Source organism: Pipistrellus hanaki (assembly GCF_964339955.1).
Source record: "Pipistrellus hanaki genome assembly, chromosome: 1".
In the NCBI taxonomy this organism is placed as follows: domain Eukaryota; kingdom Metazoa; phylum Chordata; class Mammalia; order Chiroptera; family Vespertilionidae; genus Pipistrellus; species Pipistrellus hanaki.
Genome location: NC_140503.1, coordinates 98627841 through 98637122, shown reverse-complemented (window position 1 = coordinate 98637122; position 9282 = coordinate 98627841).

Sequence of the window (9282 nt, the reverse complement as noted above, 5' to 3'; positions counted from 1 at the left end):
CCAGGCTCTCACAGGCTCCGCAGCCGTAGCAACCCTCTGGGGAGGTCTGATTTATAGGTTCACAGGACTTGCCCAAGGTCACACAGGTGGCTTTGAAGCCCCCTCTCTGAGCCCAGAACCTGTGTTCTTTGCACTTGTGCAGTCAGAGAGAAGAGTGGGGCATTTGTGGGAGCTGGGTAGAAGCAGAGAGCAGGATCTGTGAGTCACCAGTGGGAGCCAGGTCCAGCCACTATGTGTGCACCCCATGCTCTGGCCGCCAGTCCCCTTAGTAAATTGAGGGGTGTCTGTGAAGCCGGTTCTGGACCAAGTCCCCCCTTCTAGCCTCTCTTCAAACCCAGAGTGCCTGTCACTAGAGATGGAGGAACTCTCATCCATGAGAGCCACAGAAGCCCCAGGCACCCAAGAAATGAGCACTCAGGGGGGAAGAATAGGAATTTACCTGGCCACAAGGGTGCCTGGCAGGCCATGTGCAGGGGACAGAAATGCCATGGCCAGGCCTCTCCGTACTCAACTCACACCAGTGACCTCACTAGACCACCACACACTGCAGCCTTGGGTGTCACTGCATCTCCTATGCATGACCTCAGCTTCCCCACCTGGGGACAATAGTGTCTTCTCTGTGAGGCTTTATAAGGATATCACCAGGTGGATACCAGCTCAGGCTTGGTACCTGCTCACACACCACATGTTAGTGCTTGTGTGGGGGGAGGGGCAAGTGTGGGGAGAGCTATCAACAAAGATTAATTCCTCTTTCTGAAGGTAACAACCTCAGTTCCCATTTTTCAGAAAAGAGGAAATAGGTGGATTCCTGAGAAATGATAAGCAAAAAGGGAAGATCCACCCCCAGGCAAGTGTCTAGCTCCGATGATTCAATAGGTAAGGTCCAGGTAGGCCCAGAAAGGAATAGGTGACCAGACACAAGCTAGCAAACCCAGCACCTGTCTCTAAAGTCCAGTTGGCCCCAGCCCCGCCTCCAGACATCCATTCTCTCCTGGGACCTTTGGCCCAGGACCTGGAGAAGATGCTGAGTGCCAGCAGGCATCGCTGGTCAGGTCACACTCAGCAAAGACTCTACGCAGCACCCATGCCTGCTGAGCAGCACCCACCGGACCCTACTTGGCCAGCTGGTCTCCACAGTTAAGCCTCAGCCTCTCTCCCTGATACCACATGGCTTCCCTGCCTCCTTGTCTTTACCCAGACTGCCTCTGGCCCTGCCCACTCTCCTCCCACCTCTGTGTCTGCATGGTTGTCCCATTCAAAAGCCCTTCTGTTTGGGGTCCTCTGAGAGCAGCCAGGCTTGGGCCCGAAGGTAGGGCCAGGTTGGAAAAGAGATTTACACCCTCACTTCAGAAAAGTATTTTAAAAGATTCCCCAACTTAAATGGATTTCCTTTATGATCTTCTCACCACAGTGGAAACAAACATCAGGTTATCTGTAAGAGATGTTGACACTTCTGCCTTAGGGCCTTTGTCCCTCCTTTAGCTCTGACCACATTCCCCTCCCACAGTCTCCTCTTCTCAGGACTCAGAACTCAGGAGCCTGAGTGGAGCAAGAAGTCACCTCAGCCTTGTTCCAGAAAAGCCCCAAGGAACATGGCATTCATCCTGTCTCACGTGTCCTAACCTCCTCGACCTTCTGTTGCTGCCTCTTAGGATCAAACCCTTTTTCATGTCTTCGCAGCCTTCAGGAACCTCGCAGAGCCCCCACTCCACCTCCAGCCTCCCTCATGGGGTTTGGAGTTGTTTCGAAGTTTAATGAAACAATGTACATAAAGCACAGTTCACATGTGGTGATTGCTTTACCGATGCCAGATCCTGGGCCAGGTAAAGCCGATCAGCACCTGCTAAACACGGTTGCTTGGGTCCTGGTAGCTTTCAGTTTCTTCTCTGAGCCCAGGGGCCCCCCAAAGCTGGTCTCCATCTCACTACCCTGGCACCTTTCCTTCTTTCTAATCACTGAACTCCCCAGTCTCCTGAGCTTCCAACCTGGCCAGAAGGTCATGAGCTGCCTCTGCTCTTCACAAACTCACACTTGCTTCTTCTTCTTTTTTTTTTTTTTTTAAGTGAAAGGCATCTCACAAAAAGAAGAAAGTATTTTATTTTATAATATGTTTTTATTGGTTTCAGAGAGAAAAGGAGAGTGAGAGAAACATCAATGATCAGAGAGAATCGTTGATTGGTTGCTCGATTTCTACTGGGGATCGAGCCTGCAACCAGGCATGTGCTCTTTGGCTGGAATAGAACCAGGGATGCTTCAGTCCACAGGCCGATACTTTATCCATTGAGCCAAATCAGCTAGGGCTCACACTTGCTTTTTAACTTGACAAAAATCTCAGGGTTTTGTGGATGTTCATCATAGAAAGCATCTATATTTTTTACTGCTCTGTAGTATTCCATCATGTGAACATACCACAGTCTAAACCAGTTCCATATGGATGGGTATAGAGGGTGTTTCCAATCTTGTGAATCATCTTGTGCATACAGGGATACAAGAAGGGTTACAGTTGTGAGTGACATTCTTCTGAGTTAGCAAAGCTATTATATTAATCATAACTTGTTGGAGAGTGGGAATTTTTGAGCATGCTTCCAGAGAGCCCATGGACTATGCCCCAGATGGAGTTGTCAGTGCTGATACCAGGCCAGGCCTTGAGATAGGGTCTTATGGCCCCTTCCCAGCACGTAGGCCTTCTTTCATAGATCACTGTCAGCTTTCTGAAGAACAGGATGACCCTGTGAATAACATGGTTGTCAATGGCATGACTCTGACGTTGCTTGGGAAAACCTGTTTTGTCTTGGGTTACTTGCTCTGCAAAAACAGGATGTGGTTAATGGGCTTAAAAGTGTTCCTACACAAAGGGTTGCTGGTGCTCTCTGGTCTCCCTGTGTGGAGAATGGCAGAGCAGTCGCCCAGCTACTCGCTCACCCGGCCGGCTAATAAAGGCTCTTTGCTTTTGCATTGGACTCGGCTCCCTGGTGGTCCTTGGGGATCTTGAAATCTGGGCATTACAAACTCATGTGCCTTTTTCAATACAAACAACTGTAAACATTATTTTTCAAACTCCATATGCATGCAGGTGTTGCTGTAGGACAGACTCCAGAAGTGGAATAGCAAGGTGTGAGGTGCCTCTTTCCCACAGCCTTACCAACCTGGTGTGTATCCCAGCAGAGTCCAGATCTGGACCCAGGGCTGGGGAACTCCAAATTCATACCCTCCCCTCTGTACCAACCTACATCCCTCAGAAGTAGGGCCTGAGCCATGGAGGGGCCGAGGGCAGCCCTATGGAGTCAGCCCAGGCTATATCACTGCTTGTGTGGGCCACAGCCCCTGGCCCTCACAGAGACAGAGCTGAGTTGGCTGCCCTCAGCCACAGGGTGGAACTGTCCATGCCAGCTTCAGGCGGGAGGCCTTCCAGCTCTTCACTCCACTACTGGCTTCAGGGAAGATTCCTGCTCCTTGCCTGCGCCCTTGGAGTCCTTTCTGAGCCACCCTGCCCTTATATCACTCTATGTCCACTCCTCTCCAGTCATATGGAATCACTCCCCACCTCTGTGCCTCTGGCCATGTAGCTTCCCTCAGCTCTTTCTTTGCCCAGCTAAGTCCTGCTTTTACACAAAGACAGAATTCAAGAATCACTAACTGTACTAACAGTACCTAGTTGGTTTTAATGTCCTCTTCCTGGGTTTGGCCCAAAGGCATGAATGATGTCCTGATGTCTGTCCTCACAGTGGTACCGGCTTGGCTGGCACAGCATGGAGGCTTATACTTGGGTAGCTAAGCCATCCCTGGGAGTTTCAGCCACACTGAGCACCTGGAGTTACCAAAATACCCCACCCCATAGTGCAACACACCAGGGCAGCCCCAAGGAAAAGCCAGTCCCTCAGAAGCCTTTTGCTAAAGATCTAAAAAGTGTCCTCAAAGCCCCACATGATGGGGAAGTGAGGCCTTCAGGAGGCCAGAATGGCAAGAGGCACTTCAAGGACATCATCATCTGGACTTCCCCCATGACTCCAATTTAACTCATAATGCTTCACAGCAGCTGCTGGGACAGGCCTGGGGGCTACCAGGGAACAAGATAAAAAGATAAAGTCAGCCTGAGTGAGCTGAGCCCCAAAGGAGGAAGGCCTGAGCTCTCTCTGTCAGTGCCCAGAGCCCCTGAAGAATGTACCCCAACCCTGGAGACTCAAGTGAACCAAATATATGAAAGTTGCCACAGACACCTCCCTCACAGGGCCTCAAAGACCCCTGCCACCCAAAGGTTGTACAAGACCTTTAATTGGCACCATATTTGGTAAACCTGGTGCATGATCTCTGAGCTCACACTCCATGGTGGAATAGGAAGTCTTCCTCCAGGATCAGGCAGGGCCTGGGGCTGCCAGCCCACCCACCTGAGCACCAGGTGAGGCCCATCCCTCCTATCTGCAACCCCATCAGAGCCATTGCCACTGAGCACTCTGGAGGATCAGGACCTCTTCTGCTGTCCAGGAGGGCAGGGGCTATATCCCACCCCTTCCCCACATACCCACAGCAACTGATGTGGCCAGGGATATACCCTGAGGACCTGTGAGTCACTAAGAGTAAGTGAGTGAATAAATTTCAACTTAGTCCTATGAAGTATTAATTCATTGCCCACTGGCATGGCTCAGTGGTTGAGCATTAACCTATGAACCAGGAGGTGATGGTTTAATTCCTGGTCAGGGCACAGGCTCAATCCCCAGTGTGGAGGGTGCAGGAAGCAGTCAACTGATAATTCTCTCTCATCATTGATGTTTCTATCTCTCTCTCCCTCTCCCTTCCTCTCTGAAATCAATTATATATAATAAGTATTAGTTAATTGAACAAACATTTCCCAAGTCTACTTTTGGGGCCAGTCACCACCCACTGGATGCTTCAAGCTCCAAAATAGAAGAGGCCATTGACATTGTCGACCAGCCAGACCCAGCTCTAGCTCACCCCAACCCAGTGAGGATGGAACCCAACCAGGCCTCCAGCCTCTTCCCTCAGACCTGTCAGAGACAAGGCAGGCTGATGACTAATATTGAGCTCATCCCTCCATTCCCACCCGCTAGGGACCAAGATGGGTTTGACTAAGAGCCATCCCTCATACCCAAACCCACTCCAACCCTGGGGCCTCAGAGAGCAAGTGAGGTAGAACTGAAACTGGACAGAACAGGCCACAGGAGCCTCTATTGCTTACCCCTTCTCCCCACACACCCTGCCCAGAACCCCTTCCTGCAAGCCTGGGAAAGTCTTTGAAGCTTGACTTCCTCATACCTGGGCCTCCCCTCCCCCTTCCTTTAAGCCTTCTGCTGCCTCCCCTTTTCTACCACCAGCCTCATTCTAGCCACCTGTGGTTCATCCCATCATAGTTCAAAGGCCTCCAGGATGGGTTCTAGAGATCAGAGCTCTGGTCTTCTAAAGTGACCTTTGGCAGATCATCCCCTCTAAGCCTCAGTTTCCTCATCTGGTTTGTGTTGCTGGTATATGATCTTTCCCCCTTCCCCCCCAATTTCCAAGGTACTTTATTGGTAAAACAGGTCACAGCACTCAGCTGCAGCTGGTTCTGCCAATACACAAGCTACAAATGGCATATGATCTTTTCAACACAAGAAACAGGCTCTAATGGGTGGTTTTCAGGAAAGGATGGGACTTTTCAGATGGCAATATTTGGCACCTTGGCCACCAACCCTCCCAATGGCAGGGACCAGGGAGCACAGCATAACCATTGACTCCTTTGAAGTCTGCCCTACACCCTCCTCATGGATAAGGCGCCCATTTCCCATCCTTCACTTCATTCATAACCAGCAGCCACTGTTTCCTGTCTATGGCCCCTGACCCTTCCAGAGCAGCCTGAATCTCAGTCCCTCTGTATCCCCATCCCAAGCATAGGCTTCACACCAAGTAGGTTCTCTATAAAATGTGTATTAAAAGAATGAAGGCACAGAAAATAAGTGTTGGTGAGGAGATGGAGAAATTGAAACCACAGTATGACCACATTTTATGTTTAACTCTTGGGGAAAGCAGTTCCCCAAGAGTTAAACATAAAATTACCATATTATTCCACAACTAGTGGCCCAGTGCATGAAATTCATGCAGAGGGCGTGGGGGCGGGGGAGAGAGAAAGAGGTCCCTCGGCCTGGTCTGCACTTTCTCCAATCTGGGACCCTTCGGGGGATGTCTGACTGCCAATTTAGGCTCGATCCCTCCTAAACCAGCAGTCGGACATCCCTCTCTCAATCCAGGACCTCTGGCTCCTAACCCCTCTCCTGCCTGCCAGCCTTATCGACCTCAGGCCTGATCCCTCATAACTTCCCTCCTCCCCCACCAGCCTGATCACTCCCAACTCCCCCCACACCCACCTGCCTGATCGCCCCTAACGGCCTCTGCCTAGGTCCTGCCACCATGGCTTTGTCCTGAAGGTATCCAGGTCTAATTAGCATATTACCCTTTTATTAGTATAGATTTCACTCCTAGGTAGATAGACCAAAAAGAATTTTTTAAAAAAATATGCCACTGGGACCAATTTGGCTCAATGGATAGAGCGTCGGCTTGGGGACTGAAGGGTCCCGGGTTCGATTCTGGTCAAGGGCATGTACCTTGCTTGTGGGCATATCCCCAGTGGGGGGTGTGCAAGAGGCAGCTGATCAATGACTCTCTCTCATCGATGTTTCTAACTCTCTATCTCTCTCCCTTCCTCTCTGTATAAAATCAATAAAATATATTTTAAAAAATATGCCTACACAAAAACACAGACACCAATGTTCATACAGCATCATTCATAACAGCCAATCGATGTAAACAACCCCAGGGTCCATGAACAGTGACTGATTCCATACAATAGAATATTATTCAGCAATAAAAAGACAGGAAGTGCTGATACATGATGCTACAACATGATGAACCTTGAAAACATTATGGTAAGTAAAAGAAAACCAGACACAAAGAACACATAGTGTATGTATGTTTCCACTCATGTTAAATGTCTAGAATGGCCAAATCCAGAGACAGAATAAATTAGTGGGGGCAGAGGGAAGAGGGAAGAACGGGCAATAGGTATAAAGTTTCTTTTGTGTGATGAATTGTTCTGTAAGTAGATAGTGGTGAATGTGCATAAAATGGAAACCATTGGATTGTATTGAATACATTTTAGGTATGGTTTTGTTTTGTTAATCCTCACCCAAGAATTTTTTCCCCATTGATTATTAGAGAGAATGGAACGGAGGGAGAGAGGGAGAAAAGCAGGGAGAGTGAGACATACACACACACACACACACACACACACACACACACACACGTCCTCAATGTGAGAAAGATGCATTAATTGGTTGCCTCCCAAGGCATCCTGACTGCTCTGGGATCAAACCTGCAACCCAGGTACATGCCCTTGACCAGAAATCAAACCCAAGACCCTTTGATTCAACATTCTAACTACTTAATCATACTGGCCAGGACTGGATTGTACATTTTAAAATTGTGATTTAAAAAGAAAAAAAAAAACTCAATAAAATAAAATAAATAAAGGCAAACTACCTCTCTCTAGGGAAGAGCTAGAAGGCCAAACTTGTCTGTCTTGTTGGTTTGCTTGTCTATTTCTGTCTCTGAACACAACATCCCACAGAGCCATTCTTTGTCGTGGGGAGGTCCCACTCCCACCCCGGTCCTGTTTCCAGAGTAGCCTGTGAAGAGTAGTGGGAGGGGAAGAGCCCCAAAGAAACCCTTGGGCATTGTAATGGGATGAAACCCTCTCTGTACCCTCAGCTTTAGAGCAGGTTCTCCCACAAGTAAAACCAAGGTGTGGCTCTGGTGTCAACTCTGGCACAGGGCCTGCCCCTCCCTCAGTGTCTCCATCAGCAGTGTGCCTCACAGGGCAGGATGAGTATGACAGAACCTGGGCATGGTATCCTCCCAAAGGCCTCTCATGTGCAAACATTCCAGCAGTCTATGGACCAGCAATTGGAAAGTTCATCCTTTGGTCTAACTTTGGTATCTGGCTTGGAGACAGTAGTGGGAAGAGGTTTCCACTGAGTTAGCTTGATTCAGCCCCTGTTGGGGTCCCTGTCCTTGGGTGCTCACTTCATAGTGATGGAGCAGGAGCTGGGCTCCCTTGGACCCCCAAAGCAGTTGCTCCCTGAATGATTCTGGTGGTAACCAGTGAAAGGAGAAAGATGTCCCCTCCTCAACCTCCTACCTGTGAGATCCTCCCTCCAACAGGGGGGCGGAGTTATGACATTACTGGCATCTGCCACCAAGACATTCCCAAGACACTGAACCACCAATCAGCACGTGCTGAGTGCCCTGGGTCAACCCTTTCCTGTTCCTCCCCTCAAAATACTCTTCACCCCTCCACGTGTTGGTGCTCTCCATTTTTGTCTGTGGAGTCAGCCCTGCTGGGTCCTTTCTCCTCTCCCTCCTCCTTTAATCCTGATTTCTCTACCTCCATAATGAGTCCCGCTAGTTACTGGGGAATAAACCTTCCTTTAATATGTCTTGCTGGTCTCCAACTCCAGTTTCCTGCACCTCAAACCTTTCACTACCCACTCCCCTTACCCCCCCACCCCCACCCCTGGTGGCACACCCCAGCCAGAGCAGAGGGGCTGGGCCACCACCCAAACTGCCTCTCATCACTAAGAGGACAGACAAGTTGGCAAGTGGCCCTCTCCTGTCTGAGCCTCTTGGAACTGGTGCTTCCATTACCTTTTTCAGAGGTCCAAGCATCAGAGTGACCCCATTGTCTGCTTACCTCTGCCCCATATATCCCCTTGTGTCAACCATGAGCCAGCAAAGAAGAGGAGCTTAAACACCTGTAAGATGAGTGAATGTGATCAGATAAAGTTGTCTCAAACCCCAGTTTCTTGAGGACAAAGATTAGAAGAATCATTTTTGCTGTGAAATGTTGGCAAACTGGTTACACTCTCTGCACCTCAATACCATTAAGTATAAAATGAAAACAATAATGGTATCAACCTCATAGGGATGGTGAGAAAATGAACTAAAATTAACTAAAATAATTCATGTAAAACTTTTAGAACAGTGCTGACATTCACAGGATATATGCTGTATAATACATCACCACCATCACTATTTGTGATATTGTCTTTATGGTCTTGCCCATTGAAGCCAATGTGAGTGTGGAGATAGTGACATCTTTCAGAAAGACCTCTGGGCTTCTGCTGGGTTAGCCTCGGTCCCTGGAGGGGCTTTGACTTCTGCCGCAGCAGTGAGAGGTACCCTTTTCCAAGTGCCCAGCCATGAGTCCTCCTGAGTGCAAGCCTCCTACACTCAGAA